At 41.3% G+C, this 13,251-nt stretch overlaps 1 protein-coding gene across 1 annotated transcript in view; it reads right to left on the bottom strand.

Moving 5' to 3' along the window:
* KLF7 (KLF transcription factor 7) overlaps positions 1–13,251 on the bottom strand; it is a 95,982-nt gene that overhangs the window by 18,262 nt on the left and 64,469 nt on the right. The window contains exon 5 of the transcript XR_009958783.1: positions 9,394–9,471. The gene's annotated coding sequence lies outside the window, so the exon portion shown is untranslated. The remainder of the gene's footprint in view (positions 1–9,393; positions 9,472–13,251) is intronic.

Below are 13,251 nucleotides of genomic sequence, written 5' to 3'. Positions count from 1 at the left end.
TGTGTTTCTGAATCATTTCAATTTCACTGGAAGCCTAAGGGCTAAGTATACATAAGACTGAACCTGGCTTTTTATTAATGTTTGTCTTCTATAAATAAACTAGTTAGTTAGGTTTTTGAAAGCTATAAATTAGCACCAAGGAGCCCCATAAATAGAAAGTAAAATAAAACAAAAGAAAAAAGAAAAAACAGCCATGCAAAACTTCACCCTTCCTAAGCCTTCTGAGCATCTTTTGAATACCAGGTTAATTTCGTGTATATGTGTTTATGACCATGTTAAAAAATATTCCCACATGTGGCAAATACGGAAAAAATATCGCCAATAGTGTTAAAACACTTAATAAAGAAGTTTCATGTTTTAATTAGACATTTAGAACCTGCATATATTGTCTGTAAAGCCAATGCAAAATTCAATTCTGATTTTCACAGAAACATGACCAGGCCCTAGGGTTGGTGGAAGAACTGGTGATTTTAGATATGAATCCGAGAGACTACAATTCTGGAAACGTGATTCGGGAACTGGAGAACCTCAGGTTTGGATGTATGTCATTTGAAATACTTCAAAGGAGCCTAATCACTTCTTAAAGACAGTCTTACAGGCTTATAAGCATTACTCATGAGGAGTCGTTCTATCATAAGGTTTCTAACTTGATAATCCATACGAGGTGTGAAACCTGAACAGTATCACTTGATAGCCAACCTTGAGACATCCAGTGTACTAACTGCCTGTACCTGCAAAAAACACTCCTTATCTGATTAAAACTGCCCGATTAAAGAGATGATTCCCTAGAACAAAGAAAAGAAGTAAGAGCTTGGGGGGGATGCTACTATTTCTGTTTCCTGACTACCTTATTCTGTACTTTTTTAAAAATCATCCACCTAGAATAGTCTATAAATAGCACAAACATTCACAAACCAAGAGGGGACTTTGACCCACTTTCACTGTTAAAGCAAAACTTCCCCTGCTACCAGTGAGTTTGACCCTGGAACCTGCTTTTCCATCTGGCCGGTCGGAGCACAGCTTTGCTGCCCACTTGGTATGTCACACACAGTGCTCCCATTTACCTACGACCAAGGATGGCAAGTGAGAGTTACAGAAAATGTGTGTTCTAAACTACTTCAATCTTTAATTTGGGTATCTAATTTTGTATCTGTGCATTCCGGTATAGAGCTGGCAAGACTAATCTAGTTATGGGATAGATAGAAGGATAACAGGCTTTTGTTGAAGGGTAGGAAAGTTCCTGTCCTCAAAGATCCTTCCTGAATATCTAAAAATACTTCAAAAATAGTACTTAAAAACAAACAAAAAAAGAAGAATAAAAATACTTAAGATCACACCTCTCTTGCCATTCCAAGCTGGGTTCTGGCTCAATTATTTTTCTAATACAAATAACCTTTCTGTTGCAATTATAAAAATAAATATGTATGTATACACACACACACACACGGTGGGTTTTTTTTTTTTTACTTTTGCTTGGGATTTGGAAGCTCTGCCCTTACAATGACTTGTGCATATGTTTGACCTAAACCTCTGTGGAGTAGCCCCCCCAGAGCACTAGACTTTAATTATAGTCCTTGATTTTAGCATAACTCTGTGCAGGGTATAAGGTCAAGCAGCTCAGGGATGCTTTGAAGGACTCTGGCTATTGCCTGTACAGTGGTGTGGGAATCTTTCGCACACATCCACAGCAGCAAGAAAAAAGCTGGATACGTTCCAGTAACAACATTTTTGAGGGAGAGAGTTACAATGAGGAACAGGAAGAATACCTTTGACAACTTTTTGGTGAAACGTTGGAGTGTAAGGGGGAAGGTATAAAAGCAGGCATTAGATAATCTGGTGTTTAAAATCTACTTTGTGTGGTCTGTGATCATCATGTATTACTTAGAAAAAACGTTTTTGCTCAGCCTGAGGCTATGAATATCCTCATTTGCAGTTCTGTGGCTCACTGACTGGCTTCTTTGTTTGATTTTGTATTTTTATAAGAAAATACCTCCTTTACAAATTTGAGTATTGGAAGGCTACCATTTGGAATGCTTCCTCCTCAGAGGAGGTTGCTCAGAGTTGTGCTGCCATCACTTTTATTTACCCCCTAACTAGTAACAGTCAGTTAAGTATTTTACTATCTGATTTTCATCACCTACTAAAATCTAATCTAAGTCAGTCCAGTGGGGTTTTACAGCTGTAGTTTCCTTCCTCCCCACTCTGCGACCTAACCTGTCCTTGCTCTAGAGCTTATAGCAATCCTATTGATTTTTGTCATTCCCTCATTCTTCAGAAACACCCATTACATCAAGTTCTTCTTCCACTGCCACACACTCTGCTTTCACCTGTTATTATTTTTAAGCTTGTGGTATACAGACATTTATAGCATTTATTTTTGGCTATGCCCCTATTTTTAAACAGCTCCTCTGCCTGGCTCCCTACTTCAGAATATACCGCTGTGATTTCAGAGCAGTTATCCTCAAGGTCATCCATCATTCTTGTTTCCATCTTTTCGTACTGGATACACAGCCAACGTTGTACTGGCTGGCACTTAAGGGGGAAAAAGATGTGGAAATGCAGGCACTCTTTTACCAGGGGACTCGGCAGCCCACCTTCTGCCCAGCATGAGACAACCTGCTGCCTGAAACTACGAGGTATCACGAGGTCACAGCTGTGCGGCTGCAAACCCCTTTCCATAATTAGATTTCCCTTGGAAATGCTCCCTCTTTATCATCAAGACATTTCAGAGCTCACGTCTATATTTTTTAAGCAGTGAGACAGCTGATTTTCCCCCAGCATTTTTCCCATTATGAAAATGATAATGAAAAACAATTTATACTTTGATTTTTTTTCCAACTATTCCATTACTGATGTTCATATTGGCTCACTGGATACTGTGAGAAAAGGTTTGATTCTATTCTGTGGAAAAAAATATGGAAAACCAGGTTAGGCTTTGTGTAGAAAAAGAACAAGTTTTCTTTTATCCAGCAGTCTGCTTGAAATTTTGCATAATATTTCATTAAAAATGTACATGCCAGCTTCCTTTTAAATTTCTTTATTCTGTTCCACTACTGAAAAGGCTGCAGATGGAGGGAGGAACTGGGAACTCCCCATGTCAATCAATACTATTCTTTCAATGCCTGTATTTATTAGTTTCATTAAAAACATATTGAGCAGCGCCGGCCGCTCAGTTCCGAACGCCTACACAATCCCAACTGCCTTGCAGTCCCCCCCGTCAGTCAGCGCCCTATCCTGAGGCCTCTCCCAGCTGGAGATTCCACATGGAAAACGAATCCAGAAGGATATCACACGGTTTTATGTCTTGCCTGAAAGATTTCACACAGCTTGACTGGTGGAGGGGGGTTAGTGACCCATAAGATGAGAAAAGAAGTGCTCGAGGTAGAGTGATAATGAAATTTTTAAAAACAAGAGACAGAAAAGGAAAAAAAAAGGCTGTGTAAAGCTTGGAAAATATCCGTTGTTACTGCCATTTGGAAATCTGTGACATGAATGCATGTGTAGCATCTGATGAAAGTATTAGTCATAAACTACAGTTTTGCAGGAAATATGATACACTGGGCTGTCATCATAGAAAGGAGCAGTACTTAAAGGAGATTGTTAATTTGCTGCATTATTAATGCTGAGGCATGGAATGGTCCCCTGCAGAAAATGTTGCTCTCTCCATTTGCTTCCTCCTGTTCTTATTAAAATCAGAACCATGTGGAAGAGCAGAGCCATGGCAGGAATCTGCTCCTTTCGGGACCAAAAGAATGGCTGCCAACAGAAATAATCATAAGATCGGCTATCCTTTAGCACTTTACGTTGGTGTTTTTTAAAATCTATTTCATTTTATGATGAAATAAAAAAGGGTGGCATGAATCAAGAAAATCTCCGTCCTCAGATCTGAGAATTGAGGGCTCAGTCGAAGCTGGATTCAAGTTGCAAATCTGCCGTGGCTTTAACGGGTTTCAGATTAGATACAGAATGTACACACGGTACAGAAAACTTTACAGAAGAACGACCTTTTTTTTTTTTTTTTTTTTTTTTTTCCCTATATTCACCCCTGAAGAGTGAGCCATACAATCTATCTGCTCAGAGGTATTTTAATTGAGCTTCTTCCTCTCTCTTCCCAAAATCACTAGATTGAAGAATTGCTGCCTAAATACCATAGTTTCCTTTCTCCTCGCCCCCCCCCCAGTATGTCTACGCACCATGAACTTTAACACTTGTAACCTACACTGCTCCAAGAAAAGGAGAGGCAGGAGTATGCACTCTCAAACACTCCCAAGGATGTATAACATACAGCCTTTTCCATATGCATCTTTTATTTTACCTAAAAGGGTCATGGTGTATTAGCTCTGGCTTCAGAGTTTCTTACAGAACCATGTTACAGTATTTTTGTCTCTTATGTCAATAGAGACCCAGGGAGACAACAAAAAAATCTGCTTACTATCAGCAAATATTAATTACTCTTAGCAACTATATAGCCTCTTCAATAAAAACATTTGGTCTTCACAGTCTCCCTGACAAGTAGTTCCTAGTATTGCTTCCAGTTTCCAGAGGAGAAAGCAAAGGTGCGCTGTCACCACAAAATGTATTAGCAATATCACACAGCGTACATCACCACAGCCTTAGCTGCGATTCAAATGTGTATGGGCCTTTAGATTTACATGTCTTTATGTGAAAAGAAACAAGTCCCACTGAGACGGAGAATTCACCCAGTTCACAAGAGCACGTCTGGCCTTTTCCAGAGTACACACAAGACCACTGCGTGGTGCAGCACACCCAGTGACCACTATCAAACACGGAAGAAGGTGAGGCAAGGAAGAAGTGCCGTGGGAAAGCAGTATTTCACCGGCTGCGTCTGAGTATCACCATGTTGCCACTCAAGCCATCATTTCATAGTTTGGTAGTTTGGCAATCAGCTAAGGCAAAGCTGGTGCTTATCGGGACACGACTTAATCGAAGCTGCTATTGACCAGCAATGACATAATGTTGTAAGCGGGTGAAGGGAGAGGGGAAGTCATCATCCCCCCCGAATCTGACAATCTCCTCCCCACTAACGCGTGCATCCCCCCCCACCCCCACCCCGCCAGGCAGAGAAGTGCTTTCATTCCTATTTTGGGGGTGTGCTGGGGTCCAAAGACCAGACCCTCAAGGGTATTCAGGCACTGAATTTCACCTGTGGATTTGGACCCCGGTGACAGGTTTATAGTCTCACAGGAGTATCTGGCTTGGCAGGCAGAGCTTCTCACCACCACACTAGTACTGCACCCAAGGGAGCACCTTTGCTCCTCTTGTGTTTATATATGTATACGTATATTATATATATACACACGCACGGGTTTATACGCATGTATACACGCATACATCCACATGCACGTACGTGGGGCAACACGTAAGGCACGATCACATTGCTGGTGACTACCTGTTCGTTACGACTGTTGCCCAGCATGTAAAATGGATGTAAGTCTCTTAATGGATGTGTATCCACCTCCACAGCTGCCGATGTTTGGCACATCAGCAATTACAGCCAGTAAGCCTTGAATTTATGTGGTGCAACGACTGTGTTAGTCCTGCAATCTAAACAGGCCTTTGGAGTCGGACATGAGGCACATGGCTTGTGAAGAATCATAAACTTCTTTGATTTATCTAGCATTTTCACCAGCTGCAAGGTTCTCCCCAAAGCAAAACCAAAACGAACACGAGGTGAAAGTGATCTTGGCATCACATTCCTGTCGTTAAAAAAACGACACCCGCCCCCGACACACAATAATGAAGTCACCTCCTGCCTTAAAGAAAATCGGTTGCTGCATTTGTAACAAAAGGTAGCGTAACCAACGGCTACGCTTACGTGCATGTGGATTTCATGAGGAGGAGGCCTTTCCCAACAGGGCATCGGAGCCAGCTCTGCAGACTAGGCAGTAACTCCTAGAGTCGGTATTTAGCCCAGAATCCCGTAACAACAGATGACAGTTCGGACTGCCCTCCTCGGTCCCGGCTATCGCCAGGGAAAACTCCCTCCCTCCTGCTCCCCTCCGAGGGGGCCGCCTCTGCTCGGAGCTTCGCTTAAGCGGGCCGACTCTACTCCCTCACGGGAGGAGGGAAACCCACCTTCCACTGGAGAAACGCTGAGGGAAAAAGCCCTACGCACGCGGGAACGGCTTGCTGCGTGGTTACCAGAGCTGCAGAGACAGCGAGTTTCACGGGCGCGACGTGCTTCTGCTGCACAGCAAGCAGCACATGGAGCCGCTACCGGGTGATGATGTTTGCTTAAATTTACCTAAAAGGCAAAAGGCCAGTGGAAGCACCGTGCCGTGGGGCTTGCTCCTTGCTCGCTGCGGCCGCGAGACGGCGGGGTTTGCCCCAACGTGGGCATGGCGCAGGAACAGGCAAGCCCCCTGCCAGCAGCAGGGAAGGAGGAGGGAGGGAACCCCCGGCCCTCCCGTAACCACTGCTCCGCTTCCCGGCCCTGCTTCCAGCCCGGGCAACCCACGACCTGCAGGAAACTCAGCAGCGGCGCCGGGGACGGCGCAGAGAAGATCCCCCGCGTCGCAGCGCTGGTGACCACCACACGAATAAAGTGGTTTGTATAGATGGGGAAACATCTTTCGATTACATCTAATGTCTTAATTACGTCTAAGTAGATGTAGAGAAGAACTCACGTTACTAATGGCTCCCAGGTACGGCATGCATGCGCGCTGAAGGTATGCTTCTGCTTCAGTTTTGGATCAAAGCAACTAAAACTGTTCTCCTATGGCCAACAAACACATCTGTTACTTGGGCATCTTAACATTGACTCACCAGGACTCTGCTATTCCCTCTTGGGTGTACAGTCACCCAGCCACAACTTTACCTCTTGGGTCTCTGCACACTGACCGCTTTGACTTTCTATATCTCACTCCTGTAAATGTCTTCACAAGGAAAACAGAAGATTTAATCAGTCAAATGCAAAGTGCAGATGATGGGTCTAGGTTAAGAGGGAAGCCTGTCATCTGGCAGAATAAAAACCTGAAAGGAGAGAAAAATGAGCAGGTTCAGGGCAGGCTGAGAGGGCTGAAGAAACATCTGGAAGATAAGCTTCAGAAAGTCGAATGGAAAATAGTGATGTTTATCTGGGATGCCAGGGAGTTTGTGGTGATGTCTTGGAGCTACCCATGTGACTTTGCATGGAAAAGTCAAAGGCCTGAAACTGCCATCTGCCATTCTCTGCCACAGCCTGTGAACTGTATTTAAGTGATATTTTAGCTGCTCTTATCATTTCCCACAGCATTTAGTATTGTTCTGATTACAGGACCTGTTTTATCCTTCCTTTTCCAAATCAGTTTAGTTCTAGCATACTAGTGAATTCTGCACTACCAGCAGAACCACAGTATTTCAGGGTCACAGGAAAGAGGTGGAAAGAAATTTGTATATCAGGAACCAAAATACTCACCTCAGAAAGCCAAGGTTGTCTTTACTGAATTTCAGGAACATGTACCGGTACTTGTATTTATTTTGCAGCTTTCTGCCAAAAGGATAAGAGGCTTTTGTTGAAGAGTAGGAAAGTTCCCATTCTCAAAGATCCTTCCTGAATATCCAGAAATACTTCTAAAATAGTATCGCTCACTCGCACATCTCTCTACACAAGGGATTAGTACTGGATCTCAGGTCAAACCGATTTTCTCTTTGCTAATGCCAGTTAGACGGTGTCAGACAAGACATATCCAGAAAACCGAAGTCAGTGGGCAAGTGCTTGGCACAGCAGGCCCTGAGAAGTGATAGTTCCAATAATCTGAGTCAGCTCTCAAGACTGCAAAAGTAAGCAATGCCGCATACAAGCAGAGCTTGTGCCTGGGCCCCTGGAATGACTTCAGGCAAGGTGGTCAAAAACTGCTCCTGGGAAACTCTTTATTTCACATCAAAACTGATTGGTATCTTTAAAACAATTAAACCCAGAAGTATTAAAAGTATTTGTAAAAAAATACTAAAATTGACTAATTCTGGTGGAAAATCCTCTCTTTCATTCACTTCTAGTTTTTTTTCTCTTTTATACCCATCAGGAAAAGATGAGATAAAGCCAAAACAGGAGCGGGGTTGGGGGGGGAGGGGAGGGAGAAAACTCTACACTTGCAACAATTTCATAGCAAGCCAGTCCTTTTTTTTTTTTTTTTTTTTTTTTTTTTTTTTTTTCCCCAGCTGCCTCCCCTTGCTTTTCCTGAAGTAGCTTGGAAGAGAAGACACTTGAACAAAGCAGTGCAGCTGGCAACCTGCTCTGTTACCTTATGCTGCCCACCCAATAGCCATGTGTTGCAGCCATGTCTGGAAAGGGACCGAGCTCGTTCAGCCTCCTTCAGCCTAATAAAGGGGTTAGCGCCTCAGCCCCGGGCTTGCCGCTCCTCGCTCCTCCATCCTCAGCACACTGGAAGGTTAAAAGTCATGGGTAACAGCCCTAACCACAGACCCGATGGATTCTTCTTTTCTTTCCTTAGAGAACTCGGCACTGACAGCGGGAGTTGTCTAAGGTTTGTAACTGTGCTACTTGAACAATTTCAGAAGGAAGGTGTTTTTTCACAGTATCTCCTTTCCCCGGCCTCCAGCCCAGGGAAGTGTCTGACAGCTATTCCTGCAGGCTAATAACCTAGCTGCTTCTAGGAGCATGTAGGTGATAGTAAAGAATGGGATTTTTCTGAATGTTCCCAGAGAACAAACTATTCATACGTTTGCTTGTAACAGATACTCCTCTCTTACCAGTTCATGCTGGTTGAATATAGGCAAGGTCAAAGAACCAGCTGTGCTGCCCCAAATTTTCCTTCATAAAGGCTGTTCCAGAGCTCTCTGGAAGTCTCTCTCATTGATGATGTGCAGATGACTGATTTAAATTAGAAATATCTTAGACTAGACATATATCTATCAGAAGGCTAAAGGCGGGTGAGATGCTAAAAGCTTCCAGAGGTTTTCAAGGAAAAGAGGAAATAAAGGAATTTTAACCTTGTCTTTATGAGAAAAGAAGCTGTAAAAATAAAACCTTATTTCTAGAAAGAATTCTTACATAGCTCTAGTTATATATACTCTAATTATTATATTATTGTACAGATATTTTCATGTACAAGAACAGAGACACTTTTTTCTGCAATGTATTTTTACGGCAGGATGCCAAAAACTTATGCCTGCCTGCCTACCTCTCTCACGCTCCATGAGTGACACCAAGATATCACTGCTACATTAAACCAGTCAGAGCACTGTGAAATTTCGACCATTTGGATCACAGGCCCCAAACTTCTGTCTGTGCTGAGCTCTTTTCCAGTGCTCAAGGGTTGCTAATAACATACACACGAACAGTACATATTACGTACATCATGAAACATCTGGTACAACCTGAGTAATCAGATGAGCCATGTTCATCACTGGAACTTTTATCTTCCAACTTACCATGTGGCTTTCCAGAATTGCTTGACGTCACCTCAGCTCCCTTTGAATCACTTCTGGACATGCCTCTCTCTTCGTTAACTATAGAGGGAGTATAAATGACTAGGTTAGAACAGTCATCTGTCTTTCAGTTGTAGACGTCAGGTCGGGATTTCTATGCTCTATCTGTCTGACATTACTAGTCCCAGAAGGTCTTCCATCAGCAAGGCATATTGCCCCAGAAAAAAAAAGCTGGTAAGTTTGCACCAGAGGAGCCCTATGAGATATCCATAAGCAGTACCCATTTAAGTTGCTGCAGTATGTGATCACAAGCCAGCAAAAACCTAAAGGGACACAGGCCAGACTTGAAAAAGTCAGTCCCTTCATTTTATGCCATGACACTGCAAAGTAATTGGGCTCAGAATGACTGCTTTTACTGTCTAAATATATTTTTAGTACTTGAGCATCCAGGTGGATTAAATTGTGCTTGCAGCTTTGCAGACATTAAAGAGGGAAACTAAATGGCTGAGGTGGGGGAAAGCGAACGATGCTGCGTTCAACTCCTGAGAGACAGCGTGATGCACAGACTGGAGCACAGCACTAGTGCTCAGGAGCCTCAAAGTCTAGTCCTGTTTTGACCAGTGACTGACAAATGTTTTGATAGCTAGGCATGGAAAATGCAACGCAAGTGCTCCCTGTATTTGTTATGAAAATGATATTGGGTGAAATCTTCAACCAGTATAAATTGACAAATAACAAAAGTCACTGACTTCAGTGGAAGCAATGTTACAAGCCAGATGAAAATCTCACTAGTTTAAAGAACCAGAATTTTCTTCTTAAGCACCTTTTCCAAAAACGACATATGTTATAGCATAAGTATAAAAAACACCTGAGTTGTTAGAAAATACATTTAAAAAATAAATTATTTAAATTCTAAAACATGATTCTGATAAGCTAAAGCTTAATTAGAAGTTATAGATTTTAGGTGAGTAAGTGTTTACAGAACAACAGCATTAACTGATATTCAGAAGCAATGTCACTGCTCCTAGAAGTTTTCATAGAGAAATAATATACAAGGCACACTAAACACTGTCGGGCCAAACACATTCTACTGTTTATTACACATATTACATTCTTAAATAAAAATGCGTCACATAACATTTTTGCATAGATATCTTACAATATACCAATTTAAAAAAGAATTATGAAACAGACCAGTAACAAAAATAAATTTTTTCTTCATTAATAATTTTGTAACATTAACATACCACCATCATATAATACAAATAATATTTTTAAATCTTAAGACTTTTTGTACAGCAAAAAAACTGACAAAGTAATATATTTATATATATATATGTATATATATATATAAAAAAAAAGCTTAAAAAAAATAAAATGTCAAAAAAGGCAGAACTGAGGGCTACAAGATTGGGTACTTCTGTGATATAGTAGAAATACCAGAGTAGGCCTGAGAGAACGTGACCGAGGGCATCTCCAAAATGCACTTGTCAGACACATCTGGCAAAAGAAAAATTATAGTGCAAAATGAAAGTCCTTCAAGCAGTGTTTTTTTTTTTTAAATAGAGAGCATTCATACTTTTTTGTTGTTGCTAAAAAAAGTCCCAAAACCAAAAACTCAGTATCTAATAAAGAGCAAGAAAGGTTTTAAATGACATGAAAGAAAACAGGCCACTTTGCAAAGCAAGAAAAAAATCTTATCCTGAATTATTATTATTTCAATTAGAATAGTAGACATGCTAAACTAAGGCCTTGTTTCTAAGAGAAAAGCTGTCATAGTTCATACACAATGATTTCAAAACCATGTAGTTAAATTGGTGCAAGAACCTGTAGAGGTATCTTAATTGGTTTAACCGTTTCTTACGCTTTATCTTAACCGTAGAGCATACCAACGCAAACACAGTCCAGGCAAGCAAGTACTTGCTGCATCCACAAGAGGATTTTAACTAGACAGATACCAGAACCCAGGGCAACTTCCTGGGTAGAGACATGGCCTTGGTAACAAAGCAGTGTGTAAACCAGTATTTTGATCTACTTCCAGAATCTGACAGGCCTGGGTTCTAAACTACAGAGAGATGGTAAAATGTATGTTGTAAAATATAAGCTGAAGCCCTTCGGCCATCAGGCCATTTAGGGACTGCGTGTTAGCTTTTAGTTTCCCCGAGAGCCCAAAGATGAAGGCTAAAATTGTCACCTTTCTGTCCATTCTAGTTCACTTTCAGCATGTACGTGCTAAGCTCTCTTCCCCTTCCCTTCCCATCTCCCCTCCCAGCCCCCAGATTCGCAGCCTACTCATCCACAGTACACAGCAACATGTATTTCCCAGCAGCGTTGAAAACTTTCCTACAGAAGTTGGCATGATTCCTAAAATGCAGTGGCAACTGTAACTGCCCTCCTTAAACCAAAGCAATAGGCACGGTTGGCTACTACACACTGAAAGACAAGTAGCTCAGTTTCCTCTGCTGTGTAGGTATACACGGTGTTTTGTTGTACATCCACATTCTACACCCACACAGAGACGGGGTGTAGAACTTGTTTTCTGGCAGTATATAGAAGTTAGGACCAAAGCACTTAAAAAAAATAATCAGAGCTTTCATCTTGAAAATTGTGAAGAGTTCCAACTTCAGCTATTACACCAAAAACGCCATTAGCAAGCATTAAAGAAAACTATAAAACCCTGTTTAAAAAATAAGACCTGCATTTGAAAGTTTTCAGGTAGGGAAACCCATTCTTAAGGTGATAAAGGCAGCCTACTCCCATCTCCACAATTTTAAGTTTTATGTATATAATTTATATATACAACTATATCATTATATATATAACTTATATATTACAAGTATGTCTTGGACTTCCTCTAAGGAAGGAGGAAAATCTCAGCTTTATAAGAGAGATCTTAGTACCTGGTGGGCCAGATCCTACAGTTCTTACAATGCCAATCTTGCCACTGAAGCCAATGTAGAGTTGTGGATGAGGCAAGACTGTAGCAATTGCCCCTAAATTATTAACAGAAATAGAGAGAAATGTGGCACAAGGAAGAAGCCTATTGAAGCTTGATCTGGAAACGATCATTCAAGAAGGGGTAGATTTAATGCTATTGAGAGACAGCAAGACTTGTCAATGAGTAGTTATAGAATCTTGGGAGGAAATCATCTACGTTTTTCAAACTAAAGCTAAACAGAATCATCGTCAAATGTTGTTTGCTTTTGTTCTTGGTATGCAGGCGTTTTTGTAACTGCAGTTCTACCAGAAACGAGCAAAAGGTACTTTAAGAGAGTGTTGGGATCACCCAGAAACATGAAAGCTTAGAAACAGTCTTACTGGATGGAATGCCAGGATGTGCTAAGTTCTGAATGAAATCAAGAATAATAAAAGCCCTTGAGCCACTGGGTGCTGGCCTGGTGACATTAAATTATTTCCAAAATTTTACTTTTTTATTTTTTAAATTTAAATACTTTGACGCACATAAAGAGAGCAGGGAGAGAAAGGAAATACGTAAGTAAGTTTGATTTTCACTGGTTTTGTCAGAAACACCAATTATGACCTCTTCCATATGTAAATAAACAAACCACGTTAAATAGGAGGAGCGACCTTTGTGGTAGACATAGCTAAAAAGCCCAAATTGTCTAGGGCCAAGTAAAAATGAGGGAGAAAGCCTGATTCGGTAAATATCAAGAGTCATAGATAAGTTACCGCAGCCATCAAGTTCATCAGTTCCATTTTAGTCATATACCCCAGTGATTTTTTTAAAAAAATTTATTCCTGAAGTTAACAGTTCCAAAAACAAGGGTTTAGAGTGTCCTCTTACATTAAAATTCTTTTTCCCCCAATCATGTTTTGTCACTACCCTCCAGGTATTAAATA

The sequence above is a fragment of the Rhea pennata genome, chromosome 6 (assembly GCF_028389875.1).
Source record: "Rhea pennata isolate bPtePen1 chromosome 6, bPtePen1.pri, whole genome shotgun sequence".
Classification (NCBI taxonomy): Eukaryota; Metazoa; Chordata; class Aves; order Rheiformes; family Rheidae; genus Rhea; species Rhea pennata.
Note: the sequence above shows the minus strand (reverse complement) of the source record. Positions and strands in the feature narration are given on the sequence as shown.